General features: G+C 47.5%; 1 protein-coding gene across 15 annotated transcripts in view; it reads left to right on the plus strand.

Moving 5' to 3' along the window:
- The window catches only part of DAB1 (DAB adaptor protein 1), a 911,827-nt gene that overhangs the window by 559,377 nt on the left and 337,046 nt on the right, over nt 1-15,404 (plus strand). The window contains exon 1 of one of the 15 annotated variants that reach the window (XM_051857732.2): nt 6,212-6,928. The exons of 13 other annotated variants lie outside the window; for them this stretch is intronic. The gene's annotated coding sequence lies outside the window, so the exon portion shown is untranslated. Of the gene's footprint in view, nt 1-6,211; nt 6,929-6,950; nt 7,893-15,404 lie in introns of those variants that run through there. One more of the 15 variants, XM_051857733.2, reaches the window with a different exon arrangement.

Genomic DNA, 15,404 nt, shown 5'->3' on the forward strand with positions numbered 1-15,404 from the left:
TCAGCGTGGTGCGCCGGCCGCAGCGCGCCGGCCGTGGCGGCCATTGGAGGGTGAACCAACGGCAAAGGAAGACCTTTCTCTCTCTCTCTCTCTGTCTCTCTCTCTCACTGTCCACTCTGCCTGTCAAAAAAAAAAAAAAAAAAAACAACAACAACAAAAAAAAGGAAACTAAGGTTCAGACAGCAAAAGTGTCTGTTAGTGGTCAGTAGTAGGCTGGGGACCGGGCCCTGACGTTGCAAATTGGAAAGTGAATGATGAAGTTCAGTTAATTCTTGATTTCATGAATTGTTCTAGAGTAAGGGATGTATTCTCGGCGGGGATAGGAAGGTGAGGAAAGCTTCATGGATTTTGCCGTTTGGTCCAGTTTGCCTTTAAAAATTCACGTCCACAACTTCTGTCACTTACAGTGATTGGCTTGGCTCCCTAGCTGTAGGGGGAGAAGTGATAAATAAAACATTGTGTATATTTTTAGGCGCTGACTGTCTAGTAGATAGTAAAAGATGTAAACAGCTACTTGTAATATGTAAGGAAGTTGATGTGTAAATAGCCAGTGATAATAATAGCAGCTACTCTGCATCAGGCACCACGTTGGGCACATTTTGTACAGTGGCTTAATTACTCTTTACACCAAGCCTAGAGGGAAGTGAGGTGTAGCCCCTTCCGCAGGTGGAGAAACCAAAGTTCAGGAAGGCTAAGAGATTGGTTCCAAGAGGCGGGGCCGGCTTCTGGGTGCACCTGCTTTTCCCTCCTGCACCATCTTGTGATTCGTGCTTTGCAGAGCAGATCCACCCCCTTCTGCTGCAGCTGGGATCTGCGAGCCCAGAGCAGGGTCAGATGATTTGTTCTGGGAATTCAGAAAGTGCAGAGGTGTGCAAAGGAGGGGGCTGCCCTTTCTTCCTCCTCTTGCCCACCTTGCTCTCTGCCCCAGGCTAGCCTGAAAGGAGCTTGGAAGTGAAACACAAAGAAGTCAGAGTGGCTTCATTTGAAAGTAAAAACTGAAAGTGCATAGAAAGACTAAAATGGGCAGGATCCATCTTTTCTAGGCTATGTGGGGTTTTCAAAAATTTCATGGGAAATACATATTATGAAAAAAAACTATTCATGGATTTCAAAGTTATTTTTTTTTTTTTTGCACCAAAATAAGTGTATCTTAGTAATTCCATTTTGCCGTGAATGTTTTGGTATACTCCAGTGTGTGTCTGGCTTATTGGAGGATAGAGGTAACTGTTTCTTGAGCTGTGCAGGACACCAAAGATATCAAGCTTCTGCCTGGATCTTGCACTGCTCTCCAGGAAACACTTGAAAGTTGAGTGGAGCTACACACAGAGTTACAGGTTCGCCTCTTGGGGTCTTTGCAGGTGCTGAATGTAGTGGGGTGATGGGAGGAGGCTGTGATGCGAGGATGAAGCCACATCCCAAAGAACAGGTGAGGGCTTGCTGGGTAACAGAGAAGGGATAAATCTGGGAGGGGCTTGAGCAATGGCTTAGAGGCCTAGAGGGAAGATGGATGGGGGATGGCAGGGAAGGAGGGAACAAAGGCTGGTGGGGAGTAGCCCTGGAGGAGCCTCAGAGCGAGCACACTGGGACTCTGGAGTGTTCGCCACCCTCCATTCTTAGCCGCCTCCTCTCTAATACCCACTGCTAATTGAATATTTTTTATAGACTCCAAGGCCCATATTAACACTGTCTACTTTTAATTCCATACAGTGCGGGGGGGGGGTGTCTTGATTTTATTGATTGCTTCTTCATCTGACTTCACCTAATTAGAAAATAAACAGCTAAAATGATACCTTTACTACTAATGAATAATTCATGTCCCTTCATCTTTTGTCATAGGAGGTGGCCTCTCAGTTCTGTCTTAAATTAGGGTATCTGGTAGATGAAAGAGAAATGGGAGCGATTAACTCTGAATGGAGTTTAGTGTGGATTCCTGAGCCTTGAAGTCCTCTTCTGTAATAAAGTTTAGATTGGTTCACTTAACGGTTCACCTGCTGCTGGTGGAACCCAAATTCAGAACATATGAGTGCTATTGACCTGTTAATTCGAAATGTTTTAATCTGCATAAAAATAGATTGTATTAATTGTTTCATATTAACGAGGTCTGACTGTACCGTCGGATTGAATTAGGCTGAGTTTTCTCTATCAGCCCTCTGCGGTTTCCTGTGCCCCAAACACATGTACCTTTTTCCCACTGTGCCCGTCATTTGAACAGGTGGGCTGTGGGGCTCTGAGACTGGAGGGGGCCCGACCAGTCTGCAGACACAGACAGCCGTCATGCTGACGCTGTCTGCAGCCTCTGACGCTCTCGGGAACATTCCTCTGTTCTGATTACCCTCATCAAGAACGGGGCTCCCTGAGTCTTTACTGCTTTATATGATTTTCAGAATCTTGGCAAATAACTAACTCGTTACTCTTATCTGTGCTTCAGAAAAATTGGAATTGGAAAATCTTTTTTTTAATGTAATTACTGAGAGCTGTAGAGGGCTGGACACCCTAGTAAATGCAAGGGTATACCACCTGGTGGAATCTGACCCTGCCCACGGGGAGGTCCAGCTCTGGTTCTGGTGATACGCTTCAATGTATGAGAAGTTCAAAAATGGTGCAAATTGACAGTTAAAAGGAAAATTCCAGGCCAGATGCGATTAGTGGCGAGCGAGTGATGGGTTGTGTGGGGAATAAGAAATGTTTACTGTTCTGAATGTGCGCCGTATTTTGACTTTGTTCCTCCCACCCCTGGTGATTCTGTATTCCCAGGCTATGGTTGGTTCTTTCCTGGATCTGGAATAACTTTCCACTCTGTCACTAAATAAAATCATCACCTGCTCCTGGAAGCCTTGCTTGGCCACCACCACCCCCGTTTTCTGAGCAGCTGCCCTCCTCTGGGTTCTCAGAGCCCCTGTCACAGGCCAGCACTGGAGTCATTGTACCATTTAATTGTTTATTTCAATAAGCTGGAGTGAAGGATTCAGAATACCTGTAGGGACGTAAGACTAGAGAGAAGATTTAGGGGGAGTGAGTTTCTGTGTTCCAGGCCCTGGCTCCTCAACCCAGGGTCCAAGGACCAGCACAGTAGCATCACTGGCACTGAGTTACACATGTAAAACCTCAGCCTCCCTTCAGACCTACAGCATCAGTATTGGATTTTAATAGGTCCCCAGCGATTCATAAACACCTTCAAGTGTGTGGGAAGCACTGGGCTGGGCTGGCACTGGAGTTACCTGGGAGCCCCTATATAAAGCACTGGCGCTTGTGGCCCAGCATGACAGCTCTGCTTTCATTGGCTGGGGTGTGGCCAGTTGGAAGTGCTCCAGGTGATGCTTGCCTGCAGGTACAGTTGTAAGTGCCTCTCGCTGGTGTTTCCCACATGCTGTCCCCTGGCATTGCACTCACCATACTGTATTGCCATTTCCATTTCTGTAGTTTTTTTTTTTTTTTAAAAAGGATTTATTTATTTGAAAGGTAGAGGCAGAGAGAGAGAGAGAGAGAGAGCGAGCTCTTCCATCCACTGGTTGACTCCCCAAATGGCTGCACTGACGGAGCTGGGCTGATCTGAAGCCAGGAGTCAGGAGCATCTTCTGGGTCTCCCACATGGGTGCAGGGGCCCAAGCACTTGAGCCATCTTCCTCTGCTGTTCCAGGCTGTAAGCAAGGAGCTGGGGCTGCAGTTGGAAGCTTAGCCTACTACACCACAGGGCTTGCCTCAGCATTACTGTGTTTTTTTTTTTTCCCCCAGGTGGAGTTATAGAGAGAGAGAGAGAGAGAGAGAGAGAGAGAGAGAGAGGAAGGTCTTCCTTCTGTTGGTTCACTCCCCAAATGGCTGCTACGGCTGGCACTGTGCAGATCCGGAGCAAGGAGCCAGGTGCTTCCTCCTGGTCTCCCATGGGGTGCAGGGGCCCAAGCACTTGGGCCACCCTCCACTGCCCTCCAGGTCACAGCAGAGAGCTGGACTGGAAGAGGAGCAACCGGGACTAGAACCCGGTGCTCATATGGGATGCCGGTGCCGCAGGCAGAGGATTAACCAAGTGAGCCACGCCGCTGGCCTCTGCATAACTGTTTTTTAAGGTGAATGGAAATGAACCTGGGTGGAGACCTTTAATGCTGATTTTGACGAAGACATTGGAACAGGCATATTGAAAACACCATCTCCAGCTTGCACTGTATTGAGTTATGTACATGGTAGGACAGTGAGCCATAGTCAAAGTCATAGGATAGGGTGAATGTTTGGCTCCGTGGTTGCTCCATCATGTGATGTACCCACATCCCGTATCAGTGGGTCTGATGTGTGTCCCCACTCCACTTCTGGTTCCAGCCCTCTTCTAATGCACGCATCTTGGGAGGCAGCAGATGATGGCACAGGTACTTAGGTCCCTCACACTCACATGGGAGGCTCCTGGCTGTGGCAATGCCTAGCCTCAGTTGTTGCAGGCATTTGGAGAGTGAACCAGCTGATGGAAAACTGATCTGTCTTCCCCTCCCTTTAAAGTAAAACAGAAAGATAAGTATTGTTTAAACATTTTTTTAAGTAACAGAAAAATCAGATTGTTGGTGCTCATATTTCTGAGGGTGGGATGGGGGGAGAGACTCAGCTAGATGTCTTTTAATAAGAGATGAGAAGCTTTACAGATGTAGTTCTCATTGACCCCCAGGCAGTGCAACAGTGATGTTTATCTGGCCGCTAAAAAACCCACAGCATGATTTCTGGCTGCATGAATGAAAGCAACAGTGTCCTTTCTTACAAAGTACTGGACTGCCGTATCTCTCCTGGGTACTGAACATTGAGGATGCGGTGGATGTTGTGGATAACGGAGGAGTCCTGTGCTGGGAGGGGCGTCTATGGGAAGTGATGCTTGGAGAACAGGGGAGGTGGCGAGGACATGGTTGCTTTTTTCAGAAGAGCTGCCTGTTGTGTGAAGAGAGCAGAATTATGCTGTGCCGCTCCACAGGACATAGCTGGGGCCAATGGGATTCGTGATGGCAGATTTTGGCTCCACATAGGAAAGACTTGATGCCAGTGTGAGCTGTCCAATAATAGAACCGGCTGCCTGGGGAGATGGTGAGAGCAAGCGAGCTCTCTATCTTTGGAAATGTTCTAGTGGAGGCTGGATGGCCATCTGTCGTGGGTATTGTAGAAAGAAAGAATCGTGCATTTGGTGGATGAACAGAGTTTTGTTGATGATGATAATAGTAGTAAATTCGACTACCGTAGACTGCGTGTGTACAACATGCCAGGTACTGTGCTAGGCAACGCTGTGTCCGTTATCATCTTGCATCCTTTTAGAACCCTAATGAAAGTGATTTTTTTCTTCTCTCTCTCTCTCTCTCGCTCTCTCTTTTAAGAAGAAATGGGTTCAAGGCTAGGATTTGAACTCTGGGTTTTCTGACTAGAAACCCGTCATCTTTTAACTGCCCCACTTGCTGTTTATGGTCCCTTCCTGTGATTTCAAGGGTACTCAGAAACTGGGTGTGGAGTGGCCATTAGACATCCGAGTGCAGGTGTCTTGGAGAGAGCTGCAGTTGGAGAATGGTCGGGATGGCCGGGGGGCTTGTGCGCTCTCTCCTGAGGGGTGCAATGCGATGCTGTGGGAATGGTAAGGTCCCGGTCCCGGAGAGAGTGACTGCAGATAGATGTCACTGTGGGCAGCTGCGTCTTGAGTACTGCGGGAAAGCCACAGCCTTAGGGACACAAGTCCTGCCTTCTGGGTAGGAAGCAGTGAGCTGATACTACAGCTGCAAGGTGGGTTTTTGAGCTCTGTGAAGTGTGAATGCTTCTGAATGTTTTTGGGTTCTGTGCTGAGACCACGCACAGTCAAGTGCTACAACTAGAGGCGGTACCATAGCGGCTAACGTGAAACCTCTGCCTGTGTTGCTACCTGGGCACTGCCACTCCCCGGCAGTGCCCTGGACACAGTTTCTGTGTATGCCTCGGTTTCATCCTCTGTAAAGTGGGGATGATGGCACCACTTGCCACACAGGTTCGTATGAGGAGTAAGTAGAATAATTCAAATAAAGTGCTTAACTGGTTGCTGAACATAGTAAGCACTTAATTGGCATTTATATTCATATTAGTTACCAAACTGAAGAAAGCCTTTGCTGAAGAGAAATATTTGTCTTACTTTATTCAGATCCTGCTATACTGTAAGAATTCAGCTTACATTTCTAGCAAAAATGCACAAAAACCTTAAACATTTTAAACTAAGATATCAATCTGGTATATTGCCATTTTTAAACTGTATTAATCTACTTCCTCACTGTCATACATAGTGTATTATATGGAATTGAGGCAGAATAAAGTAGAAGTTGAAAAAAAAAAAAAACAAACCTTTGTGGTCAGCTTAAAATTACACCCAGTGCAATTTACTCAGTTTTTATAAGACTCTCTGGGGACTCTGTTCCTTGTGTATAATAAAGAGAGAGTGGTAACACCTACCTCCTAGGGGTTTGAGATTAAATGAGAAGATGTATACAGTGTGCTTAGAGTGGAGTGTAAGGATCTTCAGTATAGTGTGCATTTAACACCGGATAATGATTGTATATGTACTTGTATGTGTGTATTTTAGGACAATGGAATTTGTAATGCTTTGGGGTCCTTATTGTATGTATTGTTGATTGCGTAATCCCACAATGTGTGAGCATCATCTGTAGGCAGATTTCTCTGTGAGCAAGAGACTCGTGTATTGTGGGATGCCCATGGGTGGGCTTACAGGGAATTGCTATGATGTCCCTGGAATTGTAGGCAACACTTGGAGGAATGCCTGTTTATATGGAGAATCTGTTCTCATTCATCGCTCTGTGACCTCACAAAATCCAAGAGGTGTTAATGTGCATAAGAATCTTGCAGAGGAACTTGAGACTGTAAGGGAAAAGTGCAAACCAGGCTGACAGTGACTTAAGGAACACTATCATTTTACTCTGATTTAACAGAGTGTAAGGTGGGTGCTCCCCAGATCAGTGTAGTAGTTAAAAACTTTTAATGGGGGTTCTGGTTCTTTCAGCTGTGGGCCATCCTTAGTTTCACTGTTTGTGTTACTGCTGTGGAGCCAAGTAGCACACCCTCTCCAGCTTCACAGAAAACAGCAAGAAGCTAGGATGGCCAGGATGGTAAGACAGAACTTCGCCTGTCTGTCTGCTTTCTTTCATTGGAAGTTAAAAAAAAAAAAAGAAAAAGAAAAGAAATCTTCACAGAAGGAGGAAACTCCCACCCAGCAAGACATATCCCCTCCCCTGCTCATTCTTCCTTTGCCAGAACCGGATCATATGGCCACTTCCAGCCAGAAGGGAGGCCAAGAAAGCAAGTTTCTGGCTTTCCCAGCAAGCCTAAAGGAGGTGGGCAGGGAGAAGAGGCAGTGAGAGGGAAGCGCTTCCCATACATCCATGCGCTGTGAGCACGTGAGAGCTCAGGTCTGGGATTGAAGACACAAGAGAACTGAATTTGGGTGGACGGGCCGGGGGGACAGGGCTGTTTTTTTGGGAAGAAGCAGACATCCAGCAAAAGTCGCAGGGCTACTAAGGAGGCCTTCAAGGGCCTTCGGGGTGCCTTCCCCTAGACAGGCATCATTCATCAGCAAATAATGCAGAGGAAGCGCCTGGATTCCAAATATGTGAGTAGAAAAGCGGTCACGGAAGAGGCTGCCGATTGCTCCTGTTTGCAGCTGCTGACTCTGACCCAAATCTGCCCTCCCCCAGTCCTCAGCTGCCGAGGACCGATGCATCCTTTTGGGAGCTGGACCATGAGCTCTGCCAGGGTGAAGATACCCATAGCTCGCCCCTCCCTTAGTCTCCAAACAAGCTGTTCCTGGGGAAAAGCAGCACACACACAAAGCAGCATACACGGTCAAAACAGGTCTAGTAATTAGCAGTAGCCCTGGCAACTTGCAGCTCTTCTAAAAAGACAAGGTGAGTCAATAAAATCCATCGCAACTGTGAGTGTCCCAGATGGAGAGACAGGTGGGGATCTCCAGTGCTAATGACTGGGGCCTTTAACCCACAGTTGTTACAGGGCATGGGTTGGGAGATGTGGGACAAAAGAAAAACAGATGGACATGGAGGCTGCATGTCAGTAGTTGATGAAAGAGCCTATTTTTGTTCATGATCTTGGCAAAGAGCATTTCCCCAAAGGTAGGCAGGGACCCCTTAAACAGTGATGGTGCAACTGTGTCAGAATAAGCGTGCAAAATGGGAAAACACTGTGTAGCTTGCCCATGCCTTGACTCATCTCCTCCATCCTTAATCCAGTTTAGTAATTAGATAAACATTCTTTATTGTTGATTTTTTTGCAAGTTAATTCGGAAATAAAATGAGAGGTTTTTGAAGTTTTCTTTATTTATTTGAAAGACAGAGTTACAGTGAGGCAGAGAAAGAGAGAGAGAGAGAGAGAGAGAGAACACAAGCACACACTCTGTCCACTGGTTCATTCCCCAGATGGTTGCAGCAGCCAATGCTGGGCCAATCCAAAACCCAGAGCTTTTTTTGGGTCTCCCATATGGGTTCAGGGGCCCAAGCACTTGGGTCATCTTGCGCTGCTTTCCCAGGCGCTTTAGCAGAGAGCTGAATGGGAAGTGAAACAGCTGGAGCTCAGACTGGCACCCATTTAGGATGCCAGGGCCGAAGATGGGTTTTACCTACTATACCACAGTGACGGCCCAAAAGGTTAGAATTTCAATAATGCATTCATCATATTGAGACAAAGTGCCTTATGGTTATTTTCTGTTATAAAGAAAAGAAACAAACAGTGAGATCAGCATAGAATGTAGTTCTTTATCTCCCTTGTGAACTACCAACAGCCTTATAGAAGAAGCAACCCTGGATCTGATGTTCAAAGGCTGAGGAGGACCCTGCCAGGTTTTGCAGTTGTCAGAGGTTTTGTGCCTGGTATTTTTAGGTGAAGGAACCACAACTAAAGGTGTGGAGTTGTAGAATGCAGTGAGCATCTGGTACTTCATTTATTCAGTACTTCACTCCTCTTCTTCAGGGAAAACACCAGCCTGGTGTCCTCTTCTGGAGGTGCCTCATTATCACCTGATTATGTCACTGGATTGCAGTTACCCTTTAGTTCTACATATTAGTTAGCTACTGCTGCATAACAAATTACTCTGAAATGTAGTAGCTTAAAAGAAGGAGCGTTGGTTATCAGACCACCTGGGTGAACCGGCATAGCTGGGTCCCCTTGCCCATGATCCCTTGCAGGGCTGCAGTCGCATTACTGGCCAGGACTGCTGCAGACTCCCCAGGGCCCCTGCAGTACAGACCTGCAGCCAGGCCCGCCCTCGTGGCAGTTGGTGCTTCCATTCCTCCCAGGCTGTTGGGCTGAGGGCCTCAGTTCTTCTCAGGCTGTTGGCCAGAGGCCTCCTTCTTTCCTTGTCATGTGGACCTCCCCGTAGGGCAGCTCACAAACATGGCAGCTGGCTCCCATCAGAGCAAGCAGATGAGCAGACAAGAGGTGGAGAGCGAGAAGGAAGTCAGAGTCTCTGTGTCACCTAGTTTATTGGCACCCTGTCACTTTTGCCATCTTATGTTTATTAGAAACGAGTCACTGGCTCCAGTCTGTGCTCAAGGAGAGGAGATTACCAAAGGCATGGACACCACTAATGTAGGTGACCATGGGAGAGGCCATCACAGGGGCTGCCTGCCCCGGCACGTGTTTGCCAGTCATCTCAAAACCTGGGTGTCCTATGGCAGTATGCAGCCTGCCTAGGAGAGAAGATCATGGATTTCTTGGATAGGTCCAAATGGTTTTAATTGGGCTGCAGTTGGCTCTGTCCCGTCTGCAACTTTTGAGGTCGGTCCAAGCCTGTCTTCTTTTTGAGACGTTCAGGCAGAGGCGGGCTGGCCACCTGAGAGCCTACAGGCCGCTGAGCTCTGCCTGACCCCAGGCGGTTTGATCATTGCCAATAAAGTTGCTGGGATGCAGGGAGTGGGGGGAGGGTGCCAAGGAGACAGACGCTCCTGCTGGGGCAGCAAGCACCTTTTGTGCGGCAGTTGCTCCCCAAGAGGCAGTCACATCTTCTCATGGAGTGGGGAGGGAGGTGGCCTGTGAATGGAGACTGCAGAGCTAGATGATTTAGAGCAAGTGCAGCAAATAAAATGCACAAGATTTTATTAAAAGATACAAGACATTTGTCTAGTTCTGGAGTTTTGCTCTTTTGGAGTCCACCAGCTGAGGAATGCACAGCACGTGAGACTGAATGGAAAATGACTCACCTGTTCCCTCTCTCCTTTTGCTTTTGAAATCATATGTATTTTGTAGCAGTCAGAGCCACTGTTTCTTCCTGCCTTCCAGCTTCATGATGTAGAAGCAGCAATGGGCTAGGGATACAACACAAGTTCCTTTACTTCCTGTGAGGGAGTTGAGGCTTTTCTACTTACTTTGGAATTCTAATACTTTTCTCAAAACATTGTTCTAAAGAGGAAATTAAACAAAGTAGCACCAGAAGAAGTTCCTTGCCAAATAGCAGGTGCTTAATGGATGATATCTTTTAAAGCCACTGTACTTAAAATAATAATAATGGTGAGAATAGCTTAAAGTCCTCTGACACAAATGGGGAAACCAAGGCCCAAAAGGTATAAGGTATTTCCGAAAGAATTTGGGAAAGTTCAACTTTCCACCCAGGTATGCATTCATCCATCCTCACATTGAGCAAGTATTTATTGAGATGTGCTGTTTGCTAATGTTTTATCATGGCAGTGGATATAGTGATGAGCAAGTCAGGTCAACTGTCTGCTCTCCAAGGACCAAATAGACAGTGAGAAACCACAGTCTTCATAGGCTTGAGGTGAACTGGGCACTGTGAAGTAGGTAGAGTTTGAAATGAGGGAGAGTAACTGGTAGGAGGAAGCTACTTTAGGCTGGGGACCAGAGAAAGCTGCTTTCAAGAAGTCGCGTTGGAGTGGAGACCAGGAAGGTAGGAAGGAGTCAGACAGGAACAATGGTAAAAACCTTGGCACAGAAAGTGCAGGAGGAAGGCCAGGGTGGTGGGCGTTTCCTGGGTCACATGGGATCTATGGAGTATTGCCTGGGGAAAATTCTCTCCCATATTATGGAATTTCTCATCATAATAAGGGTGTAAAGCAATTTCTTTAACAAAAGATTTTTCAGGAGTGTTAGTGTAGTAGTATTCATTATAGAGTTTGCAGGAGATCAAGGACCATTGTGTTATGAGTGTCGGATGCAGCCCTGCCTCTTCCTTCCCTCCCTGCCTGCCCTTCTTCCATCTTTCTTCCCTTCCTTTCAACTCTATCCCATGTGTATCTGTGAAGAGTGTCGCCAGGGACCAGTGAGTTCTGTTGTTGGGAACACCGGGAAATTGCACTGGGAACAGTCACTCAGTCCCTGGAGCCTCAGTGTCTTTGATGGAAGTGGGGCCAGGGTCTCCTTGCTGTAGAAAAGGGAATCTGGGCCTGGAGGATGAAGGACCTGCCAGGCCTGCACTGGGAGCTGCGTTGGGTCTGCAGCTGCAGCGTCACCTGTGAGACTCCAAGTCAGGTGCTCTTCTCAGATCGCTAAGCTTCTGCTTCCAAAGCCTGAGGCATGGATTTTTCCCAAGCGCTCTAACATTTGGATATATATATATATATATATATTTTTTTTTTTTTTTTGACAGGCAGAGTGGATAATGAGAGAGAGAGAGACAGAGAGAAAGGTCTTCCTTTTTGCCGTTGGTTCACCCTCCAATGGCCGCCGCGGCCAGCGCGCTGCAACCGGCACATCGCGCTGATCCGAAGCCAGGAGCCAGGTGCTTCCCCTGGTCTCCCATGCAGGTGCAGGGCCCAAAGACTTGGGCCATCCTCCACTGCACTCCCGGGCTGTAGCAGAGAGCTGGCCTGGAAGAGGGGCAACCGGGACAGAATCTGGTGCCCCGACCAGGACTAGAACCCGGTGTGCCAGCGCCGCAAGGCAGAGGATTAGCCTATTGAGCCGCGGCACCAGCCTGGATATTTTTTTAAAAAGTGAATAACAAAGAGTTTTCATGAAGTGCCCTGGGTGGATGCTATGGTTTGGATAAGGTTTGTCTCCCAGCAGTGCCTGTGCTGGAAGCTTGGTCCTCACGGGGGTGAGTTTGAGGCTGTAGAACCTTTAGGAGGTGGGGGTCGTTCAGGGGGCATCCCTTTAGGAAGAGGTTAATACGGATCATACTGAAGGAGTGCATTTTGCTAAGAGCCAGTAACACAAAAGGAACAAGCCTGATGCCTGAATTACCCTGGCTTCCCATATCATTGTGGGATGCTCTCACGTGCCCACACCCACCACCATCACCAGATGGGGCCCTCTAGAGGTGTGAGCTGAATATCCCCCTTCCCTTTATAAAGGACTCAAGACTCAGGGGTGTGATAGTAACCGAAACCACTGTAAGATGTGGGAACATGTTTCCTTTTCAACTTGTCATTCAGTATGTGTGTCTACTGAGTAATGTCCGTGTTTGCCCAGCTATTGGGATATTTTAGGGAGCTGGTAAATGAGTGAATCACATAGGGACGAAACGCATGTGTCGCCTGCCCAGAGACTCATAGCACTGTTTCTTTAGAGAATGACTGTCTTAGTCCATCTAGATTATGATAATAGAACACTATGGATTTTTTAAAAAATATTTATTTATTTATTTGAAAGAGCTATAGAGAGGGAAGGAGACACACACACACACACGCACACACACAGAAAGAGAGATCAAGAGATCTTCCATCTGCTGGTTCACTCCCTAAATTGCTGCAAAGGCCAGGGATGGGCCAAGCAGAAGCCAAGAACCCGTAGCTTCATCTAGGTGTCCCACGTGGGTGGCAGGGGCCCAAACACTTGGGACATCTTTCTCTACTTTTCCCAGAACATTAGCAAGGACTTGGATCAGAAGCAGAGCAGTTGGGTCTCAAACCAGTATCATAGGTGGTGGCTTAACACTCCACACTACAGTGTTGGCCCCAACACCGTGCTATTAATCGGCAGGAATCTTTTTCATATAGTTCTGGCATTCTGGAAAATCCAAGACCAAGGCTCCAGCAGGTTTGGTGTCTGGATCTACTTCCTGGTTTTCAGACGCCATGTGCTCACTGAGGGGCTTTCCTGGGATCCTCCACGAGTCCTCACCCCCAAATACAGTCACACTGGGCATGAGATTTCAACATAGGAATTTGCTAAGTGGCAGGGGAAGACAAACATGCAGTCAGTTGCCATGACCAAATTACATTTCTGAATAATAAAAGCGATGTAACATTGGCAGCTATGGAGGACACCAGGCATTGTGGTAGGGGCATCGTGGATGGAACTCCTTGTCCTCCCAGGATCTCAAGGGGAGGGCCTGTCAGTTCTGTTCTTCAGGTACAGAAACTGTGACACAGCCACCCCACTGGACACAGCAGGCATAGTACCTCGAGATCCACAGCATTTTTAGTGCTCCCGCAAAATATTTCAATTTCTTTGGATATGGAAAGAAAGAGATGAACCCTTTTTGATCAAAGATTATGTTTTCATCTCAACATCATCATAGATTGTGACTTTTTACATTTGTCATGGAGGAAGGAGACTACAAAGAAAGAAGGTTCTGAGGGTCCTGGCAGTCACAGTGTGGGAGCAGAGCTAGGGCAGAGAGCAGTGGCAGATTTGCTGAAAGCCATGGGGGAGGGGCACGCAGCCCAAACCTGCCCTACCTTGAGACTTCCTCTGTGATTGGCTCTACCCCACATTCTCACTAAGCATCGTTTCCACAGAAATAGTAAGTGCCTAAAAACTGGGGCACCACATCTTTAATTTTAGTACCCCATCTGCTTCGGGATAGCAACAGACAGAAAGGCACAGATTCTTCTTTGCAAAGAGCCTCATCCTGGGATTCCTGAGCAGGTGCACAGGCCCAGCCAGGGCCCTGAGGAGAGCACATCGCATACTGAGCTAGACTTGGTCACCCCTGACCTTGTCCCAGTGGACAGTACGATCCGCCAGAAGAACCCCTTCCTGTTCATTTAGTACAATCCAGAAGTACCCCTTTCTGTTCTGTTAGGTCCAGGATGGAGGCGGCCACCCGGAGCCCTTAGTGAATGAGCAAGTGGAGAAACAGGTGGCAGGCATTAGAGTTGGAGTTTGCACACTGCACTGCTGCCCACCAGCCACTTCTGCAAGTGAGACTTTGGGCAAATGTGGCCTGCATTTCGCAGCCCAAGCATTCAGTGTTAGTGGGGGTCATTTTGTATGGAAGGCACAGGGCACTTCCTTCAGTCTCTGGTGTCACACAGAGTTCTAATAAAGTCTTGGTGTGATTTTTGGGTGTCACAACAGCTGAATTTGATCCTGGATGGATTTGTCGGTGCCTTGGTGATGCCTCCCCTTGGTGTGTAGCTTATGTTTCATACTGGCTTTGTCTGGTTTTATCATAGGGAGACGGTTTCTGAATTATTGTAGAAGGCCTCTGCTTAGATAAAGCATGTTCCTGTTTTTGAACCTCAGTTTCCCCATTGTAAAATGAGAGATTATTTATGAACTGCTGCCTCTGATTCCATTGTTTTGGGTGACTGCTAAAAGAAAAACCCCAACTTAAAGGCAGTGGATTTGTTGTGGGAATCAAATGAAATCGTGGATTGAACTAGTGAGTGTAAATCTTACTTGCTTCTATTTTGATGCAGAAAAACCGTTCTCAGTTACAGAGGCACCGCTGTGGATAAGAACTCCCCCCCCCCCACTGTATTAATATTGCAAGATCCGTGTTAGTATGCATGTTTCGGAGGTGAGGATTTGAGACTGACTTTACCTCGTGGACTCTGTCATGTTTATCATCCTCACCATCCTGCTTGTTGCCATTGTTTCACAGTCGAATTGAGAAGAAAGATGCATTCCTAAAAGATAGTGGCACTGGGCCGGCGCCGCGGCTCACTAGGCTAATCCTCCGCCTAGCGGTGCTGGCACACCGGGTTCTAGTCCCGGTCAGGGCACCGGATTCTGTCCCGGTTGCCCCTCTTCCAGGCCAGCTCTCTGCTGTGACCAGGGAGTGCAGTGGAGGATGGCCCAAGTGCTTGGGCCCTGCACCCCATGGGAGACCAGGATAAGTACCTGGCTCCTGCCATCAGATCAGCATGGTGCGCTGGCCGCAGCGCGCTGGCCGTGGCGGCCATTGGAGGGTGAACCAACGGCAAAGAAAGACCTTTCTCTCTGTCTTTCTCTCTCACTGTCTACTCTGCCTGTCAAAAAAATAAAAAATAAAAAAATAAATAAAAAATAAAAAAAAGAGAGTGGCACTACCATGGTCAATATCAAGTTAAATTGGCTTTGGTTAAACTGACGACCTTTGCCTGTTACAGATTCTGCTGGGAATGAAAAGAGTGGGACATTCCAGGTGACAAAGCATCCAGAAAATGTTCACTTCTCCTGATGACTTAAACTGAATCTTCATTTATTGGGGGCAAGGTCCAGTCTCATAAATTCCTGTCAGCCCC

Source organism: Oryctolagus cuniculus, chromosome 7, assembly GCF_964237555.1.
Source record: "Oryctolagus cuniculus chromosome 7, mOryCun1.1, whole genome shotgun sequence".
NCBI classification, from domain to species: domain Eukaryota; kingdom Metazoa; phylum Chordata; class Mammalia; order Lagomorpha; family Leporidae; genus Oryctolagus; species Oryctolagus cuniculus.